Here is a 13,820-nt window from a genome sequence, read left to right as displayed (position 1 = left end):
TCAGATGTGAAGACTTGAACCTAGGTTAAAATTTGATTTTTTTTTTTAATATTTCAACTTTGCTTGTCACAATCCAATATACATTTTATAAATCAGCTTAATAACTCTGAGATTATGCTGTATACTCTTTGCTATGGAAATTAATTTGTAGAACTAGGAGAAGATTGAACGTATTCTGTCAGGACCTAATTAATATCTTTATTTACATCAGGAGTGTGCAGCTTTTTCTTCCTGAGGGCCAATTATGTAATTTCAAAAGGTCAAGGGGCCACAAATCAATATTCAAACTGTTTTTCCAGGCTCAATTAGATTGAGTAAGTTTTTGATCATTTTCTCCCTCAGGCGGCCTTAGTTCAGGTAGAAGTGCAAAGTGTCTGTCACTGTGAAGAGTAGCCCCCTCACAGGACCAGAGTCCTTAGGGGACCAGTGGAAGCTGTTGAGGTCCTGCAGATATGAAAAGAACAGCAGCTCTTCCTAATTCTGCAGCTTCAGCAAACTCCCCATTTAATGAAACATCTGATAGAAAGCTTTAAACAAGGATAGTTGCATATACTTATTGACTCTGTTAGGACTCACAGCTCTAAAATGACCTAGATGGAAACATCAGCTCTTACTTTAGTGATTACCATGTACTGAGGTGCACACACACAGATCAATTCTTACTTATACTGTGAAACTGAGATCGGAGCTCTGGCATTGAAAGTGCAGAATTGGCTTGCACTTTTGTTGTAAGTCTAGTGCATCCTACATTTGTTAGCCTTGCTGTATGTGTGCGTTGGACACACCTGGCAGGGTGTGGGACTACGGCCATGGAGGACACAGGCCAGGACAGGGAGACTCCTGAGGGACTGCGGCCCATGGGCAGTGCACACCAGGTGAGGGACTGCAATCCATGCGAGAGCCATGCTGGGGCATAGGAAACCCAGTTAGAAGCATGAAGGAGTGGCAGAGAGAAACTGCTAAACTGCTAGGCACATAACCTCCTGTGCTGCCCATTGCCTCTCCAAAGGGAGAAGGGTGAACTAACTGTAACCTGCAGTGAAAACAAGTTGAAATAAGGAATAGGGAAGTACGGATATTTGGCTTAAGTTGAGCCTGGAGAAGAGGGAGGAAAGGTGTTTACTTAAGTTTCTGTTTGATTTTTTATGTTCTTTTGGGTAAGAGTTAGAGACTGAGGCAACAAAGGGAACCTTGTGGTTGGTGTCTGCTACAGGCCACCCAATCAAGGGGAGCCTATTGATGAAGCCTTCTTACTCCAGCTACAGGAGGCATTGCGCTCACAGGCTCTCGTCCTGCTGGGGGACTTCAACCACCCCGACATCTGCTAGAAAAGTAGCACAGCCAGCTATAGGCAAGCCAGGAGACTCCTGGAGTGCATTGAGGATTACTTCTCAAGCCAGGTAATAGACAGCCCTACCAAAGGGGATGCAATACTGGATGTGATGGTCACCAATGCAAGTGAGCTAATTGGTGGCATCAAGATTGGAGGCAACCTGGGCTGCAGTGACCACACACTGGTGGAGTTCCCAGTCCTGAGGAATATGGGTCAGGCGAAAAGTAGTCAGGACCCTGAATTTTAGGAAAGCAAAATTCCAGCTCTTCAAGGAATTAGTCAATAAGACCACCTGGGAAACTGCCTTCAGGGACAAGGGAGTGGAACAGAGCTGGCAGATCTTTAAGCATGCTTTCCATAGAGCGCAAGAGCTCTCGATCCCTAGGTGTAAGAAATCAGCAAAGGAAGGCAAAAGACCAGCATGGCTGAGTTGAGACCAGTTGGTCAAACTCAAGGGCAAGAAGGAAATGCACAGGCAGTGGAACCAGGAACAGGTATCTTGGGAAGAGTATAGCAATGCTGCCTGGTTGTGTAGGGATGGTGATTAGGAAGGCTAAGGCATGGATGGAGATGAACTTGGCAAGGGGTGTAAAAAATAATAAGAACTTCTACAGGTACATCAGCCAGAAAAAGGAAGGTCAAAGAGAGCATACTCCCCCTGATGAGCAAGTTTGGCAAACTGGTTACAATGGATGAGGAGAAGGCTGAGGTACTCAACAATATTCTTGCCTCAGTCTTCGCTGGCAACCTCTCTTCCCACACCTCTTGAGTGGATGGACCACAGGATGGATACTGGGGAAGAAAAGTCCCTCCCACTGTAAGAGAAGATCAGGTTTGTGACCACCTGAGGAAACTGGACATACCTAAGTCTATGGGACCTTACGAGATGTATCCCAGAGTCCTGAGGGAATTGGCTTATGTAGTTGCCAAGCCACTCTCCATGATATTTGAAAAGTCATGACAGTCAGGTGAAGTCCCTGGTGACTGGAAAAAGGGAAATGTTGCACCCGTTGTTAAAAATGGTAGAAAGGAGGACCCTGGGAACTACCGACCTGTCAGCCTCACCTCTGTGCCTGGGAAGATCATGGAACAGATACGCCTTGAAGCTATGCTAAGGCACACGAAGGACAGGGAGGTGAGCTGGGACAGCCAGCATGGCTTCACCAAGTGCAAGTCCTTCCTGACCAAACTAGTGGCCTTCTATGATGAAGTGACTACACCAGTGGACAAGGGAAGAGCTATGGATGTCGTCTGTCTGGACTTCTGTAAGTCTTTTGACCCAGTCCCCTACAACATCCTTCTCTTTAAATTGGAGAGATATGGATTTGGTGGGTGGACTGTTCAGTGGATGAGGAATTGGTCGGATGGTCGCATCCAGAGGGTAGTGGTCAATGGCTCAATGTCCAGATGGCGATTGGTGACAAGTGGTGTCAAATACTGTTTAATATCTTCATCAATGACATAGTGGGATCGAGTGCACCCTCAGCAAGTTTGCAGACGACACCAAGCTGAGCAGTGTGGTTGACATGCCTGAGGGACGGGATGACATCCAGAGGGACCTGGACAAATTCAAGAAGTGGGCCCATGTGAACCTCATGAGGTTCAACAAGGCCAAATGCAAGGTCCTGCACCGGGGTCGGGGCAAACCCTGGTATCGATACAGGCTGGGGGATGAAGGGATTGAGAGCAGGCCTGCGGAGAAGGACTTGGGGGTCCTGGTGGATGAAAAGCTGGACATGAGCCGCCAATGTGCGCTCGCAGCCCAGAAGGCCAACCGTGTCCTGGGCTGCATCAAAAGAAGCAGGGCCAGCAGGTCAGGGGAGGTGATTCTGCCCCTCTACTCTGCTCTGGTGAGACCCCACCTGGAGTACTGCGTCCAGCTCTGGAGCCCTCAGTACAGGAAAGACATGGACCTGTTGGAGCTGGTCCAGAGGAGGCCACAAAAATGATCAGAGGAGTGGAGCACCTCCCCTATGAAGAAAGGCTGAGAGAGTTGGGGTTGTTCAGCTTGGAGAAGAGAAGGCTCTGGGGAGACCTTATTGTGGCCTTTCAGTATGTAAAGGGGGCTTATAAGAAAGATGGGGACAAACATTTTAGTGGGGTCCGTTGAGATAGGACAACGGGTAATGGTTTTAAATTGAAAGCAGGTAGATTTAGACTAGATGTAAGGAAGAAATTTTTTATGGTGAAGGTGGTGAAACACTGGAACAGGTTGCCCAGAGAGGAGGTAGATGCCCCATCCCTGGAAACATTCAAGGTCAGTTTGGACGGGTCTCTGAGCAAACTGATCTAGTTGAAGATGTCCCTGCTCATTGCAGGGGGGTTGGACTAGATGACCTTTAAAGGTCCCTTCCAATCCAAACTATTCTATGATTTTTTTCCCTATACCTGAATCAGTAATCAGAAATTGGTGTTAACTGGCAATAAATTAAATTAAATAAAAAATCCCCTACTTAAGACTATTTTGCTCATGACAGTGTTCAGACTAAAGTGCATATACCAGCTGTCCTGTAGTCTGGAAGATTTACCTAAATCGGATTCAATAATCAGATGGGATTTATGGCCTCTTGCTGATGATAATTTGCTACCAGAAGCAAAAAATCAGGAGATGGAATATTTTGCAGATGTGCAAATAATGGTTTTGTTTGAGATTTCAATCTGAAGCACAATAATGTCATGCTGATTTTATGCTTCTTGTGAAGGAAATACAATATAAAGCAACTTAAAAATAGAAACTGACACAGCTGTAATTTGTAGTATATGCAAATTGTCTTTTCCTTAAACCATCTGGTCAGAATTAATCCAGACAACAACAAAAACTATAATAGGTCAATATCAAGCAAAATAGCCATACCCATGCAAAAATATAAGAGTCATAGAGTAAAATCATCTCTACGTAGTGTATAAGCCTATCTTTATTGGTAAGCATGTATTATCTTTGGTCTCCTATCAGAAACTTTATAACAGATTGAATCAATGGTGATATGTGTGTGTTTGCATGCATCCTTACCTACCGTCCTAATCTACAATGGAATATTCCAGTAAACTAATTTTTTTTTTTTTCCCAAATCCTTGATAAGGAAATCTAAAGATATTAAATAATTCTGAAAAACATTGTTTTGCCTTCCTGCATGATGATCTGGGACAAAGACCATTCTTTGGGGAGGAGAAACTGTAAAAAGTATTTATGTTATATAAGTAGTTCTAGCAAAAAGCAGTTCATGAGTTGATGCTATGAATATCTATCTTGACAAACAAAATTATAACCTTTTCTAATGAACACAGTTTCTGGCCCCCTGGAAAATGATGCCACAGGTATACCATTTTTAACTTTTCTGTCTATTTTTGTCTTTTCCTTAGGACTATGACAGCACTTTATCCATGTAAAATATGCAGAGTTCATGCGTTACTGAGCAGAAACCAGTGATCTTGTCTTGCCTCTACCTCTGCTTCTACTTTTGATGTGTTTTTCCATGCTGTGGAAACTCATGCAGAGTTGTTATGCCAGTTGGACAGAATTTTATAACCAAAAGTAAGTCTTTCATTTAATATCCATCATAATCAATTAACTCTAGAATCCTGGATGTTATCTGTCTTTGTGTACCCATTGGATATGTAGGGCCAGACTTCAAAGTACCACCAGTTATGTCTATATGCAAAATATATTTAAGGGACTTATCCATGTTTCACTTCAGGTGATTGGAGTCAAGCTACAGATGTAATCACATACCACTTTATTTAAAGGTAAATGATAACTAGTGGTAAATGTGTGTAAGAGACCATTGAAGTTACAGTACTTAACCAAGATCTCTGAATAAAGGATCAGAAATACAAAAGAAACTTACTTGTGTATGATAGCGAATATAATTCCATATTAAAAGATGTATAGTTATTGAGAAGTCCCTTTTGTTCATGGTTCGTAAAGTCCTTTACATAAAAAAGGAAAAGTCTACAAGTCTGGCTCTCAGACAGCTAATCCCCAAAGTAGCCTGAATTTTGATATGCACCCCAAGCTCATGTCCTAAGATCCTCTGGATCTTGTAAAAGACATGAAGTCAGTATGAATTTCAGATACCTACAAATACTATGTAAACATGGGACAGGCAATGTTGGGCCCTTCTTAAGAGAGAGTACAGGACATTTTGTCTGTCTGATGTTAATGAGTTGCCTGACACATGGCTCCCTAATTGGTGAAGATCAGACAAGATAAATTGAGACAGTTAGGCAAAACAAAGGATACTTTTACACCAGGTAAATTTACTTTTGATGCTCTGAAGTGCACAATGCATCTAAGAGTTTTCCTCCTATAAGCATAGCTGGCTCAACCAAGCCTGTATCTAAAGGTGCCCCAGCTATACAGAGGCCATATATTTGGCCTAGAGCCTAGCCTTAGGACTGCTTGTAAAATACAAAATAAACATAATGACTATTCTCAAACTTCTTTTGAGTAAAGTAGAATGATCATATTTTTACATAAAAACCTTAAATTTTAGCACAAAGGCCATTTACAAAACCAGGTGATCCACTCAACTGGTAGTGCCATTTTTATGAAACAAAGGCCAACTTGCAGTGCCCTTTGTGTTGAGCTCAGTTCAGCTTTCTTTACAATGGCTGTGGTTACCCCTTATATTCATGATCACCTTACCTGTGCCCCCTTCCTCTTAGCCAAAGAGGTCTTGTGTTGGCCACTGATATTCCATGCCCTGGCTCAGACCAGCATTAGTGATTACTGATGTTGCACAGTGAGATTAATATATTAATCACAAGAATGACCAGCTCTCTTGCCTGTGTACAGTGAGAGTGAGAACATATGCCAATAGGGGATACCGGTGGGTCCATCTCCACATGTTCAGCCCTGTTGTTTGGCTCTATGGACTCCACACCATCATCATTTACATGGGCACTGTTAATGACTCATCAAAGATGATGTCCTAGATGTTCCTCTTCTTAAGCCGCTGTCTTTCCCTGTCAAGCTTGCCAAGTGCCTCTTTGACGCAGCACCCAAGGGACAGTAGCCAATTGCCTCTTCTTGTCTGGATCCTGCTTGCTCCAGGTCTCTGTGGTGCTACAGGGAGGAGGAGGTCAGCCCTGAGGAAGAGGTCAGAGCTTGTCAGTCCTGTAGTGCCAAGGAGACTTGATGGCTGCCTGTCCTGACCTACTGTCTGTGGTCCCTCCAACATGCCTGAGAAGGCAGGAGGGTTTAATGTTTTAATATTGGATTTACTTATTTGAAGACATTTGATGTTATGTGGGATTTTGATTTAGAAGATTGATGCAACAATATGCTGAAATCACATCATAAACATGATATAGCAATTGTAATATACAGTGGAATCACAGTACAAACCTGATTCCTGAAAGTGGTCTCTCTATGCTCCACTGGCAGGAAGAGGGATGGAAATCTTTAGACAGCCTGCATAGTGAGGCATTCTTAGTATTTGTTTCCTAATAGTTTGCATTTTTCTGCTTAGTTTGTAAGAATGTATGTTGAGGGTTTTTTCCATGTTAAGTTACAGCTCTCATCTTAACCAGTACTTCTGAAGGATGAATTTTCTACTTCCTTGGAATCAAGTCCTGAAAGTTGTCAGGAGGAAGATGAAAAATTGCATAATGCCAGGAGTTATTTGGAGATTCAGAGTCAAGGTCTCTGGTGTAATTGTGCATGACATATCAGATCTGACATCTATCTGCATCAGGAAGATCTGTCTGCACCTGAGATCTGTCAGCATTCTTATTTCAGTGGCTCTGCTGAAATTTTGTTTCTAAAATCCCTCATCAATATTTAGGATTATGTGTGATTCCTGATTAAAGTAGTAGTAAAGGGGGATCAGATTATTAAAAACAATCATGAAGTGTTATCATAACTCTTGATGAATCATAAGAAAAGTTCATTATCGTAAGAAAATTCGAAATGCTTTGAGAGGAAAAGGAGGTCCATATTTGAAAAGAAAAAATGATGAGTTAAGGAATTATGTTCAACATTTGTTCTTGAGGAATACATGGTATTTTATGTAAGGTTGTACACGGTTTTGTCTACCTGGTTTCCTGGGCTTTCATATTTAGTTTTTGATATGTATCACTTAAAAACCTCATGAGAGGTATATGAAAAGAAATTAAAAGTGAAATGCAGAGTGTTACTTGACTAAACTTTTTCCTTGTTAGAAATAAGGGTTGAAATACACTTTCTGGAAAAGTTTATTCAGGGGTTACATGGGAAACTCCTCTTTGCTAGGATATGATAACAGCATCAGTCACCAAGGGAGAAATTGAAAGCCATAAGTGAGCCCTTTAAAAAGATTAGGTCAGGTGTGTTCAGTCCTTTTGGCTTCCTTGAAATTAAATAAGAGAAAATGCAGCTGTGAAGGGAAAATTGAGAAAGGTGCCTTCTAAGCAAAAGTTATTTAATTTTATTCAGATTACCTAGTTCAAAAAAGCAGTATAGGTTTGAATTCAACACTGTGTGGCACTGTCAAACACAGGTTATGAACTATGAGAAATGAACTCTGCTCTGGGAGATTGTGGGTCTGAAGGGAGCTGGGCTTGCCTGCACTGAAAGTCCCTGCCCTGTCTCTTTTGTAGCGGATGAGAACAATTTTTCAGGTGCATATTGTCATGGGATGATATAATCCATGTTCAACATTGAGAAAAAAGAGATTCATATGGACTCTAAATTTGTTGTCTGTGTTGCCTGTGCAGGTCCAAGTTGCTGGGCTTTATAGTAATGCACTTGTATTATTATGTGGTTTGTTGTTTTTTTGATCTGGTGTATTATCTACTGCAAGCTTTCATGCAAATATAACAAATGTTACATGTTACAACAACAGAAAGGGTTGAGAGTGGGAGCTGACTTTGAGGAACAAGTTGACTGCAACCATTTATTTTTGAAAGGCCTTAGCACTAGCAATCACTTTGATGTGAAATTCCTTGTTTGTGCTTTTCCCTTGTAGTCAAATGTGCAGCAGGGTTTTGCATGAAAGATGGGAACAGTACTGTTTGTTTTAAGGCATTTCAACTACTGGAAAAATGTGAAATTTAAAAGAGCAGAATTAGGTTCACAGGTTGATTTTTCCCAAGTAGTGCTGGGTAATTTCATATGTACTCCAAGAAGATGAATGAGTGACAATCCTGCAATATACCTTAAGAGACTCAGAATGACAAGGCAAGTAATGTTTTCTTACAGGCCTTTTATTTCACAGATGCCTACAGTTTGCTTTCTTGAACTTTCTTTTTATGTACGTGATACAGAACATTGCCTGAGGCAGACTGGGCATGTATCTGATTGAGTGGTTGCTGGTTTGTCACAATAAGTGCTAACTTCTGTCTGGCTGCTGTGTTCCCATTTGCTGTCCTTTTTGGGCTTCCATGGCACTGTATAAAATGAGACATACTTCCATTTGTTCTGTTTATTTAATTTCATCTTAAGTTATCTAATACTTTAACCTCTTGATTTCAGAGACTGAATTTGTCTATGGTTTGGAAAGCTCCCAGGAAAAAATGAGGGTAGGAACAGTCAAGTACTACTGCAGTGTAAGAAATGGTTGATTAGGCTAAGGTCAGGTTAGTGGCTTACTCCTGATCAAAAGAGATTTTCATGTCCCCCTATATTAAGCTTCAATGATGTGTAGCATACTTTAGTCAATAAATAGCATTTTGCTGTTCATGCCCATTGGAAATAATACATGATGCTGCAAGTATTGATCAGAGCTCTGTTCTGTTAATCCCTTTGCTTGTAGCAATGTTAAATATTTAGAGTCTCCCTTAGTATCCTGAAGAGTGTTTTAGCCCTAGAAAGGATACTCAGCCTTTCTGCTTTATACAGGTTTTACAAGTATTTTCTTCTTTTTCCTCTTTTTTTCAAACATACATATATGACATAAAGCTTTATACTGTTTGCACTGATCACTTTTAATGTTTTATTGCATTTATATATTGCAATTATATATATTATATTATATATAATATATATTATATATATTATATAATATTGCAATTGCTATTGCGAATGTATACATTGATTGGAATGCAGTAATTCAGAATTAAAGAGGAGAATGCCTCAGAGATAAAATCCATCAGTGCCTTATCTCAAAGTGGCTGACTTATAGTAGGACAAAGAGAGGCTAACACTGTGCAGTATGTTGCTGTATTGTGAGAAGGCAGATAACAAAGAGGACATATTCATATCAAGTTTATTTACCCAAATATTCATGAGATTATCTGAAAAACATCTGAGCATGAAGAATTGAGTTACTTCCCCCTTAGCTGCTTATTGTTTGCATCTGTATTCTTATCCAGAAGTCTCTGACAGGCTTGTAGCAGAAAATACAATGAATCCTTTGGGCTTTCTGTCTCCTGTACTTGTCCATTGACCTCATGTAAATGTAATTGTTTATCTCAATTTTTATACTAATGTATTGAAGGCAGACTTGATATTGTCAGACATGCAATGCAATAAACTCCAGAAAACCTTCCTTCCAGTGGTGAGGTGACAAATGAAAAAGAAAATAAAAATGGATTTTGCAATTTAAAACGTAGTGTGTTCATGGAAGAACCCATAGCCAGCTGTAATGTGATATGATTCATTTCTATATATGCAGGGAAGGATTTTACACAGAAGTGTTATGGGAAATGTACAGATATTTAAAGTAACACGAAGACTATCCCACATAACGATGCTTATTTAGTCTATCAAGAGTCAGAAGAAACGTTTAAATACTTGTGTTTGCCCTCTTATCTTTCAGTAAGATGTCACATTATGCCTCATTCCATTACCTATTTAATCATCCTTTAAACTTGGTTATGTGTTTAGAGGGGAAGGTTGGCAAAGAGAGTAAAACAAATGTGCATGTGCTTTGCTCATTAAATCCCTAAAGATCTTGTTGATACTTTGGAAAGAAATTACATTTTAGATATATATGAAACTGGTGTAAAAGAAGTCAGTGCTTTAAGTTGAAAATTTTACATGGCTTTGGTGGATTTCCTCTTCCTTTAGGTATTTTATAATTAATGGCATGTGGATTTTAATGGTTTGAGCTGTTGCTGCTGCTTGGGGAAGGTTTGGGGCCATGTTTCGTTCAAAGTTCAGGTTTCATCTGAGCCCAAACATAAATATCCAACTTTTCAGAGCCTTAAAGTGTACAGTCCTAAATATCAGCATGGTCATTAGAAGGAACAGAGCACTTTTTAAAAAAGCCACATGGAGAAGACAGAGGGAAACAAGTATAAATTGCACCGGGAGAGATTTCATCTTGACATAGGAAAGGAATTTTTCACAGTAAGAACAATAATTCACTGGAACAACCTCCCCAGGGACACAGTAGAGTCCCATTGCTGGAGGTTTTCAAGATGCTTTCAAGAGCTTGCGTGATCTGGCTCTAAATACAATTAGTTCAGTGTTCCTTTAAGAAGCAATGACAACAAGTAAAACCCCGGACATGCCTTTGGCTTTCAGTGAGTTGTATACAGCTAGAAATAAATCTTCTACCCAGTCACACAGGGCAAATTCACCTTCCTTGAGCTTAATTTTTAAGACTCTTATCTACCCTGGGGATCTTTGTTTCTCATTCCCTGCCCCTTCTATGCCCCTTCATTGATCTCGGAAGGCTGTCTGTACATAGACACAGTCAAGAAAGACAGCAGTGACCTGTGGAGCAGATAAGAGATGCACAGTACTGACTGGAGAGAAAATACACATCAAAAGATTGCCCACCATGAACACATAACTAGCTTTTTACATGGAGAGTGGCACTGAGCTGGGTTTATGTACAGTCTAGTTTATGCCTCATACCATTTTCAAGCTTCATTCATCTATGTTTCTGTGAATGCTCCAGGTCCCCCTCTGCTTCCTGCATGCGTAGGTTCTCTGTTTAACATTTGCTGAGATAATTATCTGTGGCTAAGAAGCATATAGGTATATAGTACAGTGTATGGAATTTGATGTGGAGTAGGAAAGGAGCATTCTGTATGTGGTTTAATACTTATGAAAAGCATTTCTTTTCTGGAGGAACTATATTCTGAAGGTATCAAGTGCTGGATTGACTTGCTGCTACTGCATATTCTTGCATTGTCCCAATACTGCTGTGTGGAAGCTTGTATGAGCAGCTCTGCAACACTCTTATAAGCACAAAGAAATAAGAATAAAGCTGTTTAGTTTGTAAACTGGAGAAGAATAAATGGTACTCTGATACTATTTCAGCCAAATAATCCCTCTTATACTCTGCAATTACTGACTTATTTTGATCTGATTATTTTACCTTAGGGGGTCAGCTTTAGGGAAGAAACCATTCTCTTTCCATTGTCCTTGTCCATACTCACAAAACTTTAATAAAGCAAGGTCAGAGGAACTGTTAGGGATCTTTTTCTTGTTTTGGTGCTAGTCTCCCATTCTTTCATATAGACTTCAGCCCTCATTAGGCTCTTTTTTTTTTCAATTTAAATTGTTTTTGTCTCATGTTGCAAACAAATCAATCAGGACCCATCCCTATAAATACAGAACATCCATGGAAGCAAATATTTATCTCTCCTTAGCTGTTTTTTATTATACAGTTCCCTGGGGTGAGGAAGACACTAAACAGAAGCTAACAGACATTACATCTCACACACATTTTCACATACTGACAAATACAGTTTTAGGAATTTTTTTTTCCCATTAAGAATGTAGCTGTTCTTGCTTGAAAAAGGGTTAAAAATACATTCCTCCTATTCTCTTTTTCAGTGCTGAAGAGTAGAAACTTGCACAGGTATTGGGAGTCATTATTCACTCTGATCAACAAAGAGTGTGGTTGCCTTGCAATGATTACTTGCATGGTAGAAATATTTATATTTCCTTCTGTGTAAGCTGGTGTTACTAGTACAGTTTAGAAGACAGGTATTTTGGAGCTACCACAAAGTCACTTGCTAGCCAGCCAGATTGCTATAGAGAGTGAAGGCCAGCCAAGTTATTTTAATAAGATTTGTAGCTTTTCCAGGAAAAAAAAGATTGCAGAAACAAAAATAGACCACTTAGAATCCTGCCACTTTTCTGTATTAACCCATTGCTGTCTGTTGTGCACAAATGTCTGAACTACCATGAGATCAATGGTCAGCATTGTCAAAGGTAGCTGCATGAAGATGATGAAACACAGGATAAAGAGGCTTGAGGTCCCCTTGTTGACAGGGAAGATGGACTAATCCTCTTATGTCATAATAAAAAGGAGTCCCAAATCAAACCTCAAAAAAGCCAGGACCATTCCTTTGTATTGCTTACTGTGTTTTTTGAGGACCACTCCTTGGTTGGGTGTTCTACATATGGTGGTTGTTACCAGTGGCTGTTATGGTTAAGCACCTCCTTCCACTCCCATAGTCATACTTTCCCCTCTCATCTTCTGACAGCTCGATGCCAAAGAACTCCATCACAGCAGAAAGTCCCAATGGGCGCTGCTGTCTTTGCTAGTTCAAACTTTGTGGAAATAGGAAAAAATACCTGTCCTCCATGGAGGAGAGCTGCTGGCTCACAAAAAATCTTAGCCCATTGCAGCTGAATTTCTTGCTTCAACTTCCTCTCCAGCAACTGCTTTAGTTCAAAGAAGGGTCAGAGTAGGATTGTGAATGCACCAAGTCTGTATAAAGGCAGCTTTCAAACAAGCTTTTCACTTTTGTTCCTCTCTCAGCTATTGTGCTGAATGTAATAGGTCACGTTGGGTAGACACCAGGATCAGGCCTGCTGGGTCTAAAAATCTGTTTGGAAGCTTTAAAAGTTTATTTTATCCACCTTTACACTACCAAGCGGTTACTTCTCTAGATGGGCTTTTGGCTTCTCCTTTTAATCCCCATGTGTGTTGATTTGCCATGATTAAGTCAACCTAAGAATCTTTCAAACACACCTGCAGCTTTGGAATTTAAATGTAAACTGCTTCTACGAAAAACAAATCAAATGTGCATTGAAGACCTCCCAAAAGTACATTAATATATAGTATTCTGAAAATTCTTGGTGGAATAAATTGAGAGCTCCAACAATGTTTCTTTCAGCAGTGCCAGATCCAGAGACATTTTAATTCATTTTGTTTCTAAATTGCGTTTCTTTCCAAATTCCAGGCCAGACCAGCAGTCATCTGTATTTGTCAGCATTTCCAGTGAAAGTATCTGCTATACCGGACTGATGTGAAAATATAAGAATAAGTGAATAAAAGAAGTAAGGAATAGACTATTCTGAAGAAGATAAGAACTGGATGTAGGATGACAACCAAATATGAACATCTTCTGTAGGTTAAGAAAATTGGGCAAAAGTGATTTCTGTTGTTATTTTGATTTTTCACCTGTCCAGATGGTGAGGACTGTTTCCACAGTACAAAACCAACCAGTCAAAAAGAAAGAGATACTGGAGTCTTAATCAAAGACACTTTTAAATTAGTTTCACTTCTCTGTTTTGCCCAGTGAAGAAGGCTGAAAGGAATCCTTCACCCTGAACTGTCATTCACATTCATCCATCACCATGTCAGAAATAAGACCTTTT

The 13,820-nt window shown here is 40.1% G+C and overlaps 1 long non-coding RNA gene across 1 annotated transcript in view; it reads left to right on the top strand.

The window, feature by feature from the left end:
- LOC128147923 (uncharacterized) overlaps positions 1 to 13,820 on the top strand; it is a 124,457-nt gene that overhangs the window by 38,838 nt on the left and 71,799 nt on the right. The window contains exon 2 of the long non-coding RNA XR_008237135.1: positions 4,694 to 4,865. This is a non-coding gene — a long non-coding RNA (uncharacterized LOC128147923). The remainder of the gene's footprint in view (positions 1 to 4,693; positions 4,866 to 13,820) is intronic.

The sequence above is a fragment of the Harpia harpyja genome, chromosome 1 (assembly GCF_026419915.1).
Source record: "Harpia harpyja isolate bHarHar1 chromosome 1, bHarHar1 primary haplotype, whole genome shotgun sequence".
Lineage (NCBI taxonomy): Eukaryota > Metazoa > Chordata > Aves > Accipitriformes > Accipitridae > Harpia > Harpia harpyja.
Note: the sequence above shows the minus strand (reverse complement) of the source record. Positions and strands in the feature narration are given on the sequence as shown.